Genomic DNA, 14,487 nt, shown 5'->3' with positions numbered 1-14,487 from the left:
TGCTAGTTCATACAAAAACTGTTTGAAAAGTAAGTGGGGATGTAAGTAAGTGCATAAATAATAAAGTTTTGAAGTACAGTGATGTACAGTGAAGTGCAGATTCCCGACCCTGGTCCTGGAGTACCCCTGTCCTACACATATTAGTGTTTTCCCTGCTCCCAGCACACCTGATCCAGCTGAAAATAAATAATAAAATGTGTGGGATAGGTGGTGCTCCAGGACCATAGCTAGGAGACTGTGCACTAGGCCATTCAACCTGAAGAGGAAAGCTTAGTCCACCCCTGAAGAGTCAGCACACCAAATCAGCAAGATGTCATCCCCACCCCAGACAGCCCAAAGGTAGAAGACCTCAACTGTTATGCGTGTGTGTCATTCCGAACCAAGGTATACGGATAACATGACACACTGCTTTTAAGGCCTTGAATGACAGGAAAAGACTTAAATAGAGATTTATGACAAAAAAGAGTGAAGAAACCAAATCTTCAGCTAATGTCAATTAAGTTTCCGAGTGCAGTTTGTTCCAGCCTGTAACTGATACTAAGTGCTGCTGGCTTCTGTCTGTCCATTAGTGGGATCTCTTTCTCTGACATACATAAACACTGTTTCCCAAATAACGCCTAACCATAATTGATAGCACAAAGCCACAGATAACCTCTGCAAGGTTCCTTCTGCAAAGGCACAGCCCCATCACTCTCCCCTCCGCCCCCTCTCTCTTTCTCTCTCTCTTCGTTCTCATATGCTGGAGAGTGGGAATTAATTACCAGAGCCAATTTGCTGTTTATACTCTGATGTTTTAACTAATTAGCACTAATGGCAACAGAACAGCAGCCAGTGGAGTTAATTGAATTCAGACGGCGATGTGGAGGAGAGAGCTGCAGGTCCGTCTAAACAGAGCAGCTCGGAGCTGTCATCACCGACTGGGGCCCCTGCCTGTGCCTGGGTTAACACTACACACACACATACACACACACACACACACACACACACACATGGCTAGCAAATGTATTCACAAAGGACCTGTCTTCTCGCATTGCTCTCGCTGTCTCTTCGGAACCGCTTTATGGAGGCGCTAATCTTTCGCTCTGCTAATTCCGGTCTGTCGTCTCAGTTAGTCACACAGTGCCAATGACTAAATGAACGACTATAACACCGAACACATCCTGCTACAGCGGCAAGCCATAAAAACCCATGGGGACACTCTAAAGGCTTAATCATTTGAAAGTTACAAGAGAAAGTGCTGTTGCGGAAGGTGATCAATCATATCTAGCACAGCCAAATGGTCTGGCTTCTGGCCTCACGCTTAGTGTGCAATGACATACGCATTCATGGGGAATGTGAGAGTGTGTGTAACGGTTGACCTCCTGAGACAAGACCTGTGATGCAGGTGTGAACCCACAGGTCCTTTGGGATTCTGGACCAACTTTTCACCATGCAGTCCATTCCAGAAGAGGTGTATTCTCTAAATGATTTCTCATTTCATTATAATGTGAAGCTGTGAAAACAATGGAAACTCCTTTTAATCTGGATTTCTTGCTAGGAGTACATCATTGTCCTCCGACCAGAGCTAATCATTTATCTAAATGATGAGTTAGGCATTAATAGATTACATCAATAGATACATATAGATACTTGTATTTCAGATAGCACTTATATAGGTTAATACTACAGAAATATACAGCATAAAATATATTGTGACACAAGAATTAAAATAAAGCGAATGGTGTATAAATACCATGGTGTGTGAAATATCAAATTCAAATATGTATTTCTCCAATACCTAATGCTGCACAATGAAATGTTTTTTTTCTTTAGATTTTGGTTATGATTTTGCAAAAGCCTCTGGTGAGAGCTTAGCTAACATTACCCGATTTGCTAACAACAGGCATTGTTATTTATTGACATATTTATTAAGTTATATTCTAATTATGTCTAAAATTGAAATAACTGGCACTAAGTTAACATGATTAGTCTTATTGTCATTCACAGATTTACATTTGAAGGAATATGGGCTCTGTTTTCTGTTTATCTAAAATACTGGATGAATAATTGTGGTCAGTAATCATGATTTTCATATAGATCAAAGGCATCATGATGACCATTTTAGCTGTAATCGGGTAATTCAGCCCTGCAAGAAGCAAAAAAAATTGTTGTCTTGATTTTAAATAAATATTTATTTATGTTTATATTTTTGAAAACTGGTGGAATAAAAACAGCTCAGACACTACTTTATCATTTGCGCCATTAAACTTGGATTAATCTGCCTATTTTCAGGCCTGGAGGGATGTTTCATAGGCAAGTTCTTATTTATTTCTAATAAATCAAAAGCTGCAGAGGCATAACAATACGCGATTAGCCGCAGTCACTTCTGGCTTCACTTCTCTCCGTTTTAATGCAAATCTGCACTTTGCATAAACCTACATTGATTTCTTTCCTTTGAAAGTCCTGTTTAACACACAGTTTGCCATCACGCTCAGTCGGAATTATGGAGTCGCGTCCACTCCGGTGGGAGAGCTCGCTTTGTCTCTGTCCCTGAGATTAAGGCTCAAAGTCAGGCTGAAGTGTCACGCAGGGTAAAAGCGATCTGTCTTCTCACAGCTCCGGTGTAGGCCGAGAGGGAGGAGGAGGTGGGGGAAAGAGAAAGTGAGCTACTGATTGATTCGTCACTGGAGACTCTCCTGTGTCTGCTCGCCTGCTGCTGCCTGGCTCTGCAGTACAACATCCGTCTCTCTCACACACACACACACACACACAATCACGCACACATGTGCTTGCCCCCTCTGGGCGACAGGGCCAGGGACTTCCTGTTCCTAGCCGCTGCTCATCTGTCAGCTTCTGGAGTGAGCTGACACTGGCTAACACCTCCACTGCACAAAGCATTTACAGCCTAAACCTCCTCCCTTCACCCTTCTCTCGCTCTCTCTCTCTCCCTCTCCTGTTTTTGGAGGCAAGACCTGATTGTTAACACAGCACCTGTCTTGCAGTGCAGTTAAGATGAGAAATAAAACACCTCTTTCCTGTTGTTCTGCACACGGAATTAGTCTCATATTGTTGCGCCGGTTGTCCTGCATCAACACCAGTGCCATGATTTATTAAAACATCCACAGGAAACATAACCGATGGATGGAATAGATACTAAATTGGGTCTTGTTAGAAGGCTCATTTGCATACTGAGGACTCCCGCATCGCAAAAGGTCAATATTGCAATAATGATTAACATACAATATTTCACGCAGCCCTACTGCTTAGCACCTGACACAAATGCTTTGTGACTGAGTGTGTGTTCTCGTCCATCAGAAGGTGTGTGTCAGAGGCACTGAGCCTCAAAAATATGACCTGAAAGGTCAGCACGGCAGAGCAGGGGGAATAATCAGCACGCCACTGGTTCGACATCTCTCACTACAATGGGCTGTGATTTATCCTCCACTAACAACCATAGCAAAAGCCACAAATCTGACCTAGTTATACTGAAGGAAAGAGAATGGAAGATAGGAGAGGAGAGGAGAGAAGAGAACTCACTTTTACATCACCTCATTTTGATCTCTCCTCCTCATTTTGTCTCTCTTTCTCCTTTTTATATTGTTTTATATCTGGAGTATGAGTGCTGGATTGGCTGTTTGACTCCTGGCATTCTATTTTTTGAGGGTTTAATTTAAAAAAAAGTGATGCCCACATTCTCTGTCTATGCAGTCTCTCCATTCATTTCTTTCCTCTCTCATTTTTTCCATATTCCTCACTATTAGAGTTCTTGGACTGCTATCACAAAGCAGAGACACTCACCTAATCCTTCCACTGCAGCAACATATCTGTAGCTTTAGCTGCCATATATGCTCCACTCTGTCTCTGTGTCTTGCTAGGTAGCAGTGAGAGCTTAATAAAGGCTGGAGAGTGGAGCTGGGGTGGGAGATGCCTATCAGGAGAAGTGGGTTTTACAACAGGCAACGATAAAAACAGGGCCTGAGGGTTCTCGTGGGCCGGCGAAAAACGAGATGGAGATGGCGCACAATCGGACATGCTGCGATTGCATCACACGTCATCATCGGACATCGTTGTGATCTTATCCGTGCGCCTCCTGGGTCTGACAACCTCAATCCCTTCTACTTATCTCTCTCCTGGATGTCTCTTTCTTCACGGGTGGTTTAAACATTCCAACAGTAGAGGGGGATGTTACACTTTGGATGTAATGTGTGAGTGTGCGTGTGTGAGCGCGTGAGCGTGTGTGTGGGAGCATGTGTGTGCGCGTGTGTGGCAGGCTGCCTGTTTAACCTCTCAGATTATGGACATTATTCACATAGTGTCAGTTTGCCCCGGAGGCAGGGGGGAGCGAAGTGGAGCAGAGGAGGAGTGCAGGAGGAAGGAGGAAGGAGGGAGGTGACAGAAAGAAGGGGAGAACCTCTGCTTCAACACACATCAGTCCCAATTCTCCCTTTAGACCAGGAACACGACGATCAATACAAATCAAAGAGCCTGGAATGGCTCTTCTGATGCTCACACATTAACCTCCCAGCTCCTCTATCATCTCTCTTTCTCTTTTTAACACTCTCACACTGTCTCTTTCCCTCTCTCTAGATGTCTCTCACTTCTACAACATGCTGCTATGTCCAAAACAAGCCTATTTCCCCTGTGAAAAAACCCACATGTGTCAACTGACAGGGGAACAACAGTCTTTAGGAGTTTCAGCGCTAAAAAAGAGGTTTGAGAAAGCATTGGTGCGGTGTAATGGCCGAGAGAGAGAGAGAGAGAGGGAGGGAGAGAAAGAGAAAGGAGCTTTGGCTGTCGGCTTGCTGTCTTGGGACTCAAATCTCAGAGCAATTTTCAGAGTGGCTGATTGGCAGCTTGATGTGTATTCTTCCCCAGCAGGAGCAGGGCGATAACTCGGGCCCATTGGCCCGTCAGCGGCCCGTTGTGGAGCCATTACAATGACGACGCCGATAAGGGACATTTATCACTCCCGCGGCGCTGTGACAGAGGCGTCCCATCAACAGGTCTAGCAACCAGCAGTGGCCAGTGGGAGTTCACCGAGCCTGAATTACAGAGCGCTCAGCTGGAAAACAGCACACACCCATAAACACATATACATGTGTGTAAACGCATATACTCCCTGACATATGTAACTGCTGCAGTGCTGACCTCAACTCATTTTTCTTTCTCTATTGAAACTCTATTTCTATGACCTAGATAAATATAACTCACACTATATAGTCATAAATAAGTAATATTATGCATTTGCTTGTGATAGAAATTTAGAAAGTCGTTCTAATCATTTTGCGTCATTGCACCTCAGATGCATGGTGAAGACTCCAGGCGCTTTGATTTACTCCTAAACACACATTTCAGGAGGACTCCTTCTTGCCATTGTTGCACCTAAGCCAGTTTAAGCATGTTATCATGGGCCTCTTTAGAAGTGTCTTCTTATTGAAATTCAAACTTGTAAATAAATGACTAATTCCTGAATGTGATTGGTTGTGTTTTTTGTCGTATTAACATCAAGAAGATAGAGAAAAAGGAGAAGCTGGTGAAGGAATGAATTTTATAACTGCTAATAATACATGATAACAGGAACTAACTTGTTTCACAGACTCCACTACATTAAATGTAACTATATTTTTTAAAAAGCAAGACATGCCATTCATTGATAAATTAAAAATTGTAAGCTTTGGCAAATTGCTGTAATATAAGAAGAATAAAACACTTGGGGAAACATGCTGTTATTAGAAAATAATCAACTTCAGGGTAGAAACAGTAAGTACGGTTTGCATCAGGCAGCATCACACCACCCCATCATTGAGTAATTTCCTATAACGGCATGGAAAGTCAGGGGTGTCAGACTCCTGAAAAAAGCACTACAGAGTTTAGGTTTCTACCTCATTCTACCTCAATGAACACACAAGTTTTAACTCATCTGCTTACTGCTAGGAGTAGAACCAGCGTCTGACACTCCTGCTCTAAACAATGTAGCTGCTTTCAGCCGTGACTCTTCATGAAGTCTGTGTTCCTGTAATCACGCAATGTTTAGGGATGTCCAACCATCCAGCAGGTTCGTCTATGCACTTGTTCAGGATGAAAAATGACCTTGTGTTGGACTCGAGGAGGTCAGAAAGCTCTTTGTGCCTCTGTGCTGTGTGGTCAAAGGGTCAATTGTGTGGCAGCGGGTGGCACGGCCTGCTGGTGGCGGGTGGTGGCAGGGTGACGGAAGAACAGTCTGTGACCTTCACCTCATATGATCACAGTGAGTGATGTGGGACGTAGTTACAGGTACATGCCTAGAGGGAGCGCAAACTAAATGAACTGTCAGCTGGAGTTTGTGGAATTTGCCACACTGTAAAGCTTTTGTATAATGGGAATAATATAAATATCTAGGGCAGAGTGAAATATTTTCAAAAAATATAAAATGAAGAGCGGTAAAGAATTGTGGAACATGGCTATGACTAATGTTATATTAGTGTTTTGTTGCAGTTCAAAAAGACATTTGGGTTCACATGCTCTCTCTCTCTCTCTCTCTCTCTCATTCAGTTTACTCCTCTGACCTTGAGTCATTAACACTCCAACCCTCCAGACGAGGCAGCTCCTTTACAGCCCTGAGAGCACCTCAGCCCCACCTCCAGTACAGGCTCCCACACACACACACTCACAAACAGAATGAGAGAGAATTTAATGAAAGGAGGTGAAAAAGCTGGCATATACAACACAATCAGGCTTCTCATGCTGGCCACTTGTTTCTATTCAGTAAAAATCTGGGAATAAATACTAAATAAGGAATCAATATAATCCTAGTAAGTAGAGTTGACTAGACTTCCAAGTGATGAAGCACTTCAGATGTAATGTCTTTACGATTATAACGCAAGTCCAAAACTATCCCACAAATCCTGTCACCTCAACTCCCCACTACTAGAACAATCAATTACCTGGATCAAAAAAAAAAAAAAAAAACTTCACATAAAAAAAAACAAATGAAAAATCTGTTTCCCGTGACAAACCGCAACATGAATACTATATAATGATTCTTAGATTAGTCTTCAAAGATCACATCCCTGTGAATTATGATAGCACTGTGTATACAGTAGCGCTGACACACACACACACACACACACACACACACACACTAAACATGCAGAGCCACCTTGCACAGAACCCTCCTTATAATCACCATTTATCAGTACACGCCCAGCACTGACCGCACTGCCTAAACAAACTCCCAATGATGGATGAGCTCCTTTCCGGCTATAAAATTATTAACTTTTAACCAGCGCCTACTGCTTGGCAAGAGATCCGCCCGCCAAGAATGAATCCCCGAGTGCCAGTTCATACATCAGGCCCAACTTTTCCTCCCTGTACCCATCCATCTGTCTGCAGGCGTTAAGCTTGTATCCATTACCCATCAAGCTCTTCGGGGGTTATGGTGAGGAGGAAAGTGTGCATGTCACCATGTTCAACAACGATTGCTTCCTACAGTTATGTGAGAAAGAATCTGAGATTTTTAAATAGCACAGTGGCCACACTTAGGGGGAATTGCATGACAGTAAAGAGTAAAGAGTGTCTTGTTAGCTGTTTTCGTGTGTATGAGAGGCTTTGTCTCAAACAAGGGAAAAAAATGCATTGAAATATTAAGTTCCAAACTGCACAGCCGGTTTTGTGCTTGTGTCATATCTTGTGTCGGTTTCCTGTGGCTTGGTGGTTAATAAAGGAGAGGTAATGGGTGTAATAACAGTTGCTAAGTGTGGAGCCTGTGTCTGTGTGTGTGTGTGTGTCACACACTGCAGTGTGACCCATGCCCTGTTTATTGACAGACTCCAGCCAGTCTGGAGTTCATCGGGAGTCTCCATAATCTCTCCTGAGATGATTAAAAATTAATTGATCAGTGCAATACTATCCATACTCGCCAACCAACCACCATAGATGACAAGCCATCCTAATAAACGTTAATGACTGTTTTTCTTTCCCTTCTTGTTTTATGACCACTTGCCAGTGTTTGGGCCTCCTCATATCAGGTCATAAATTCATTAGTCGCTAACACACCTAGCCAGAACAGCTCATTTAGCAATAGCAAACACGATTAGGAGCGGGGGCGAGGGTTATTCCGCCTTCTGACTCCTGATGCTCTAACAGCGCTGATAAGGCCACTCACCTGCCTATTACAGGTACTTTATTAGCAAATTCCCATTTTAAGGATGCCTAGCTTAATATTTATTGTGATTATCATTGCCAGTAAATTTGACTGATGGTGGAGTAGCAGACTGGTGAGTGTTTCCTAACTGTATTTAAGATACATGTTTTTGCTGACTTTATCAAGAAACTAACTTCTAATAGCACACCAAGGTCACGTTAAAGATAGGTGCATATGTAAGTATGTACATGTGTACACGTGTGGGTGGGTGTTACCATGTTGTACCAGGGACAAGGAGCTAGTCACTATAATAACACACTACTGTACAATGTACTCTTCTAATTCTAGTGAGAATACACAGTTTTCCTATAATTATAATACAATTTCATGAAAACATATCTGGCTCTGTCTCAAAGGAGAACTCCACCCTGTCCAACTTACATATTAATCTCTATAATTAACATGATTTTCAATCGTGTCTCAAAGGAAAACTCCACCCTGTCCAACTTACATATTTATCTTTATAATTAACATGATCTTCAATCATGTCCAATATTTATTTTGTATTTTTTATTTTAAACTTCTTTTATCGATATATTAGTCTATTTTCACATTAGATAACGATTTCCTACATTACCCACAATTCTGTTTTGACTACCTCACTTCTTCTCTGTAAAGAGAGCGACGTAGCTGCGCTTTAGTCCTTTAGTCTGTCCAGCTCTCTGTTATGTTTGCGACCACTGAAATTTTTTTTCACCTGCACTAGCAGTGTCCTCTATGATGTAAGAGTCAGACTGCTAATACAGCATCAATCAGCAAATTAGCGCCATACTCACTAAACTCATCACAAATATTTCAGTGCAAACATAGCTAATGTATTTCTATTCATAGATCTCATAACATTCATGTCTGATTCAACACTACTGTGCTTCCTATCCATAGAAAAAAAAAACAAAACGTCCTAGTGTGCTGTATTAAATTAGCAAATAAAAGAAGTCAGGCACCAGCCCCGTCTGCACAAACAAAAGAGCGCAGCCACCGTTTTTATCGTAGATGAAGAAGTGCAGCGAAGGGTATACTAGACGTCAGGACAGAATCAAAAAATCAATCAGTGGGTGCTTATCAGCAGTGGCTCCGACAAGCTGACAGTTTCCTCTCCTCAGGAAAAAAAAAAGGGGGGGGGGGGGAGAGAAAAGGAAAAAAATCTTGGACAATGTCGTTTCATCTCTTCACAGCCAGCACTTGAACTTATAACACATTTTTACCAGGAATGCATGCCGTTTCGCTCTTTCAATTTCAATTTTACACAAAGTTTCTGGCTCCGGGAATGTCAAGTAACCCATCAAACCCGTAAAGAACGTTATTACTTGGCCCTTTTCATAGCCATCTACTGATATACAGAAATTGAGAATGGAGATTCTAACCACAGCATGAATATGAAGCGTGTGAGTCAGACAGGCCTGAAGCAGAAATCTGTAAATGTGTTTATTTACAGACAGAGACTAATGCAGGCTCAAGTGCTCAGCGTGTTGACAGAGAGAGACTTGTTGGCCTAAACTCTGTTAAGCCTTCAGTCACTCCACATTAATGGCTCCCGCAGCCACCATCATTGCTGGAATGCACCAGTCTAGAAATCATCCCACATTTTTAGAAAAATGTACGGGTTTCAATGCAGAGAGGTTTTTTACTAGCAATATTTGTACTGTAATTTTAAAATTGAATCAATTAAGGTAAATTTGGCTAATATAAGCAGTGATTTACCAAAATCTGGTTCTACACCTTTAATAAGTAAGTCAAGGAGTAAAGACTCAAAACCAAATCACTGTAAATGAGATCTAAAAGAAGACTTAATTAAAATTATTCGGCTAAGTTCCTATGCCAAAGGCTTTCTCTTTTTCTCTTTTTTTAGTATTTTTTATGAGGGAGGTGTGTGGCATGTGTGCAGTTTCAGCAGTCGATGGGACATTTTCCTGATGACATTTCTCCACAATGCTCCCTGACATGTGCGTCAACAACTGGCATGCTGCGCCACTGAAGGTCAGGGATAATGGGGGAAAAGGCCAGGGAAATATTAGAACGCATAAAATCAGAGGAGGCTCAGGCTTTCCAGCAACTGTCACTTGTAACTCAAGTATATTTGAAAGGCCAGGAGAGAAGGGCAAATCTGCATGTCTGCATGCCTGTCTGTCTGTCTTTCTGTCTGAAAGACTGTGTTTTGGGCCAACATCAAAGCATGTTGCTAGAAGTGTGTGTGATATTGTTTAGATGGCTAGTCGTGCAGGTGAATGTGCCTGAGTGAGACAGTTTTGAAAAGAATAAGCATGTACTTGTCAGGTGACATGAGGTGCAGAAAGCTGATTCCTGATCTCTGTTTGTTACAGGTTTTCTGTCATGACAGAGCCATGGACATGGGCCAGAAAAATCGGTTTGGTGTCAGCACCAAAATGCTGCTGGTCTGGAACCAAGAACTAGTGACTTCAGGGTTTAGGGTGTGGCATCATATCAGTACCAGGACAACATCTTAAGCTTTACATTATTCACATGACTGCAGTGTACAGAATAAAATACTTTATTCCTACAACAGCAAAAGACTAGGTAATTAGATAAAACTTCATTTGCATACACACACACACACACACACACACACACACACACACATATATATATATATTTTTTTTTTTAATATTCTTGTAAGAATATCAGACATCAACTGGGAAAGACTGACTGTGATGTCTTCTTTTTTTTTAACTGCCCTATTCACTGATAGTGTCTTGCCTTAAAGTGGTGGAAATGTGGGCTGGTATTTAAAAAAGGTTCACTTGGTTCCTGAAGCAGCACCCGATCCATGTCTTCGGAAAAGGGATCTGTGTGGTAGATCTATGAGAATGCGTATGAATGTGAGTAAGACAGATCTGGGAGTGTGAATGAACATGAGTGTGACAGTTCTGTGCTAGTAAATGAGACTGTCTATAATGTGAGTGAGACAGATTTGTGACAGTGAATTATACTATACAAGCTCTGCGAGCTGTTAAAATGACTGAGACAGGTCTATGAGAAGCAGTGTGACATAGACAGGTGGGAGTTGTGTAACAGGATGAAGCAGGACTGTGTGTGTTGCGTGTTAAGGCCGTTAGCTAACCACACCATCGCGGGCCTCTTCCTCACAGTAACGGCCAGCCAGCTTCTCTAGTGACCTGGGAGAACAGTACGGCGAGCTTTCACAGGAAACTGAGGTTAGGACACCACACATATTACATGAATGCTGAGATGTGTCTTCAAGATCGGCATCTGTCCCAGAAAGCAGGATTAGATAACAGAACGGGTGCGGAAGACAGATACCACAAAATATGTCAGTCTGGGGCGAGACTGCTGTGAGCTGCAAGAGCTTCCTCAGATGGAGCATTAGCTTTAAGCAGCCGTCATTAAACTCATCCTGATTCATTAGTCAGCAGCTGTTCTTCATTAGCCCACACACACACACACACACACACACACTGCATCTAGCACTGCTGCAGACTCACACACACACACACACACACATATGCTGTTCTTGTGTTTTGCTTCTGTCATAGTGATCCCTATAAAGCAGGATTTTTACTCCCTGTGCACTTTCTATAATATGGCCATCACCATTTAAGCCGTCACAGCAAAAAAACGGACTATGTGTTTAAATTCACACACACACACAGACAGACACACACACACACACACACACACACACTGGCTGTGGTGCTGTTAGCCCTTTTAGAGCAGTCACAACCACATTACCAGTCCTGCGTCCTACCAATCCCATTCTGTAGTGTCCTGGCAAGGAAAAGTATTTCTGAACTTTCCACCCATTATAATTTAAATTTTCATTAGATTCCTGTCGACATTATTTATAGGCCTAACAATTTTAATAATCGTGGGTGATGATTTACACCACTGTACCAAAATTAGAAAACACTGGGCCCTCTGTTCTCAGATGCCATGGACAATTTGGATATTATTGTTTCTTATCTGAACTTACACAAGAAATAAGCAACATTAGTAATAACTACATGGCCAAACAAGACAAACTAGATCTACGCCAGCGACTAATCTCTTGCTAGTATAAATGCATGGTAATTGTGCATAAATCTGTATGCCACATCCTTGGTGATGCAACAGCTTTCTCCCTGAACTGAATAGGATCAGAGATCAGCTGAGACTTTGGTTATCTTTTTTAGCTGGAATTGGTGCAGAACACAACGACACTGGAGTGTGAATTAAAGGTAAGAACACAGAACTGAAAGATGGAAAAATACCAAACTGACAAGAGCGATGAAAAACAAAGCAAAAAGCAGACTCTATCCTCTTTATTTTTTGGAGGCAGAAGACGTACAAATCTCTCTCTCCCAATGTTATTTTCCGAAATGGTATTTTTTTCTGTATTTCCTTTTAAACACATGAGCCAAGGCTATCAACACAGTTAACAAGTGGATAGGTTAGAGACCCTACTCAAGCTGCATCTGAATGCTGCCAACAGTCCTTTTATATTTTCATAAGTGGGTCTCGGATCAGATTGAGATGAATCATATTGACAGCCTCTCACCAGTTGCCCAAAAAACATCCACGAAAAACCCCTGCCACGCAATTTCATTTAATTCCAGCAGATCAGCCCTTGTCAAATTCCCATGTTTCTGTCATCCAACAGAATGCACCTAGCCCTAGTCCTGAGCCCCCCCCTTCCCCCCCCCCCCCCCCCTTCCCCCCCCCCCCCCACGTCATTTCTGACGTATTTATCACATTAGTATGAGTCTCTGTCTCTGTCATTCTGCGGATCACGCACGCTTTCCTGGGCCCCTTAGGACCCCCAAGGGGGGGAGTGATCTGGCTCATTTTCCCCTACAGTGACAATTTTCTTCTTCTACTCCCCTGCTATGTAAAAAAAAAACATCCTTGAAACAAGTATGCCCTACAACAGCACAAAAAAAAAAAAAAAGAAAGCAGGGAGGGTTCCCTGCACGAGACATAGATTGCCAATGCCAGTTTCAATATGACAAGTGCCAGTGTTATGAAGACAGACATGATCCAAGATGGGCGGGGTGACCTTTTCCAAATGTCACATGTCATCGGAGTTTTATGTCACCCTCCAAACAATATGTCAAGAGCATAAAAAATCATTACGCCCAAGAATTATGTTATACAGGCCAAAAATAATAATTAAGATTATATTATTCAAAGCCAAACTGAGGTTCAGGGAAATTTATGATTGGCCTGAGCATAAAGCGTAAGGAAACACGTTGTCGTAACGAGAGCTGGACATGAACTGGATTGGATTTCCAGTTCCAGAGCTTCTCCTTCTGTGTATCATTCACTGTCTGGCAGCATCCATCCACGCAAAACATCTCCACACTGAAAGGTTCTCTGCAAAGGCACTCATAATACACTCTTCAAAGTCAAAAGTACTCTTTCTTCCAGACCTCCTGTGTGTCCTTGACTCCAGCGATCCCGGTGACTATATTTACATAAACCAACAACACAAGAGATGGCACTGATCACCTAATTCCTAATCACATTATTGATCACCTGATGGAGCTGTTGTCTGGAGATAAGAGAGCACACAGAGCGAGGGTATCATCAGGCTTATGATGTTTCATAGCCTGAAGCTGAAGGGCAGATGTAGTGTATAAGAATTGCATGACATGTGTTCAGTTGATCTGAAAGTAGCCGTGCATGTCAGCTCAGGTGTAATGCTCCCTTACATCAGCAGTTCATGAGCAGTCAATAGAGCGGGACTTGTCCAATCAGCACTATGCGGCGACCAAGGTGAGAGGTCGGCATGATGTCATACATCCTGACAACACAATAAAGATTCTGTCTGAGTGAGCCTTCCTGTCCTGCTCTCTCTCTCTCTCTCTCTCTCTCTCTCTCTCAGATGGTGTAATGGGCTCTTGTCTTTGTGAGCTCCATACAAAAGGCCCGTCTTTTCTCAATCTGGCACAAGGTGATAAAGCACTTCGTGAAATCTTTATTGCTTTAATAAACAAGAAAGAGTGATTAATGTTGGTCTTCTCCTTTAGTATTTCAAATAAATTATGACAGCTTTATATCACGGTCAAAGCAGCCAAATCCCCATGAAACCTGTCCATGGAGGATGGATGGTCTGCACTTACACATGTAGAAATTAGCCAAATAAAAGGCTGTGCCGTGTCAGAAAATACATTCCACTACTTCGAATGTGTCCCAACATTTCAGGTCTGTTCTGGAGAGGGTCTTTCTTTATTCTTCTGTTCTTTTCATTGTTATGAGATCGTATCCCTCATGCCTCACCCATCTCTGCCAACCAGCTGAATACAAGAAGTCTTGTAAAGCAGCACTTAAAAATATTGCATGCGACTCAAAGCGCTGGTGAATGAGACAGC

General features: G+C 42.4%; 1 protein-coding gene across 7 annotated transcripts in view; it reads right to left on the bottom strand.

Annotated features, from left to right (window-relative positions):
* Window positions 1-14,487, bottom strand: part of rnf220a (ring finger protein 220a) — a 114,766-nt gene that overhangs the window by 40,161 nt on the left and 60,118 nt on the right. The window lies entirely within an intron of this gene.

This window comes from Pangasianodon hypophthalmus, chromosome 4, assembly GCF_027358585.1.
Source record: "Pangasianodon hypophthalmus isolate fPanHyp1 chromosome 4, fPanHyp1.pri, whole genome shotgun sequence".
Taxonomy (NCBI): domain Eukaryota; kingdom Metazoa; phylum Chordata; class Actinopteri; order Siluriformes; family Pangasiidae; genus Pangasianodon; species Pangasianodon hypophthalmus.
Note: the sequence above shows the minus strand (reverse complement) of the source record. Positions and strands in the feature narration are given on the sequence as shown.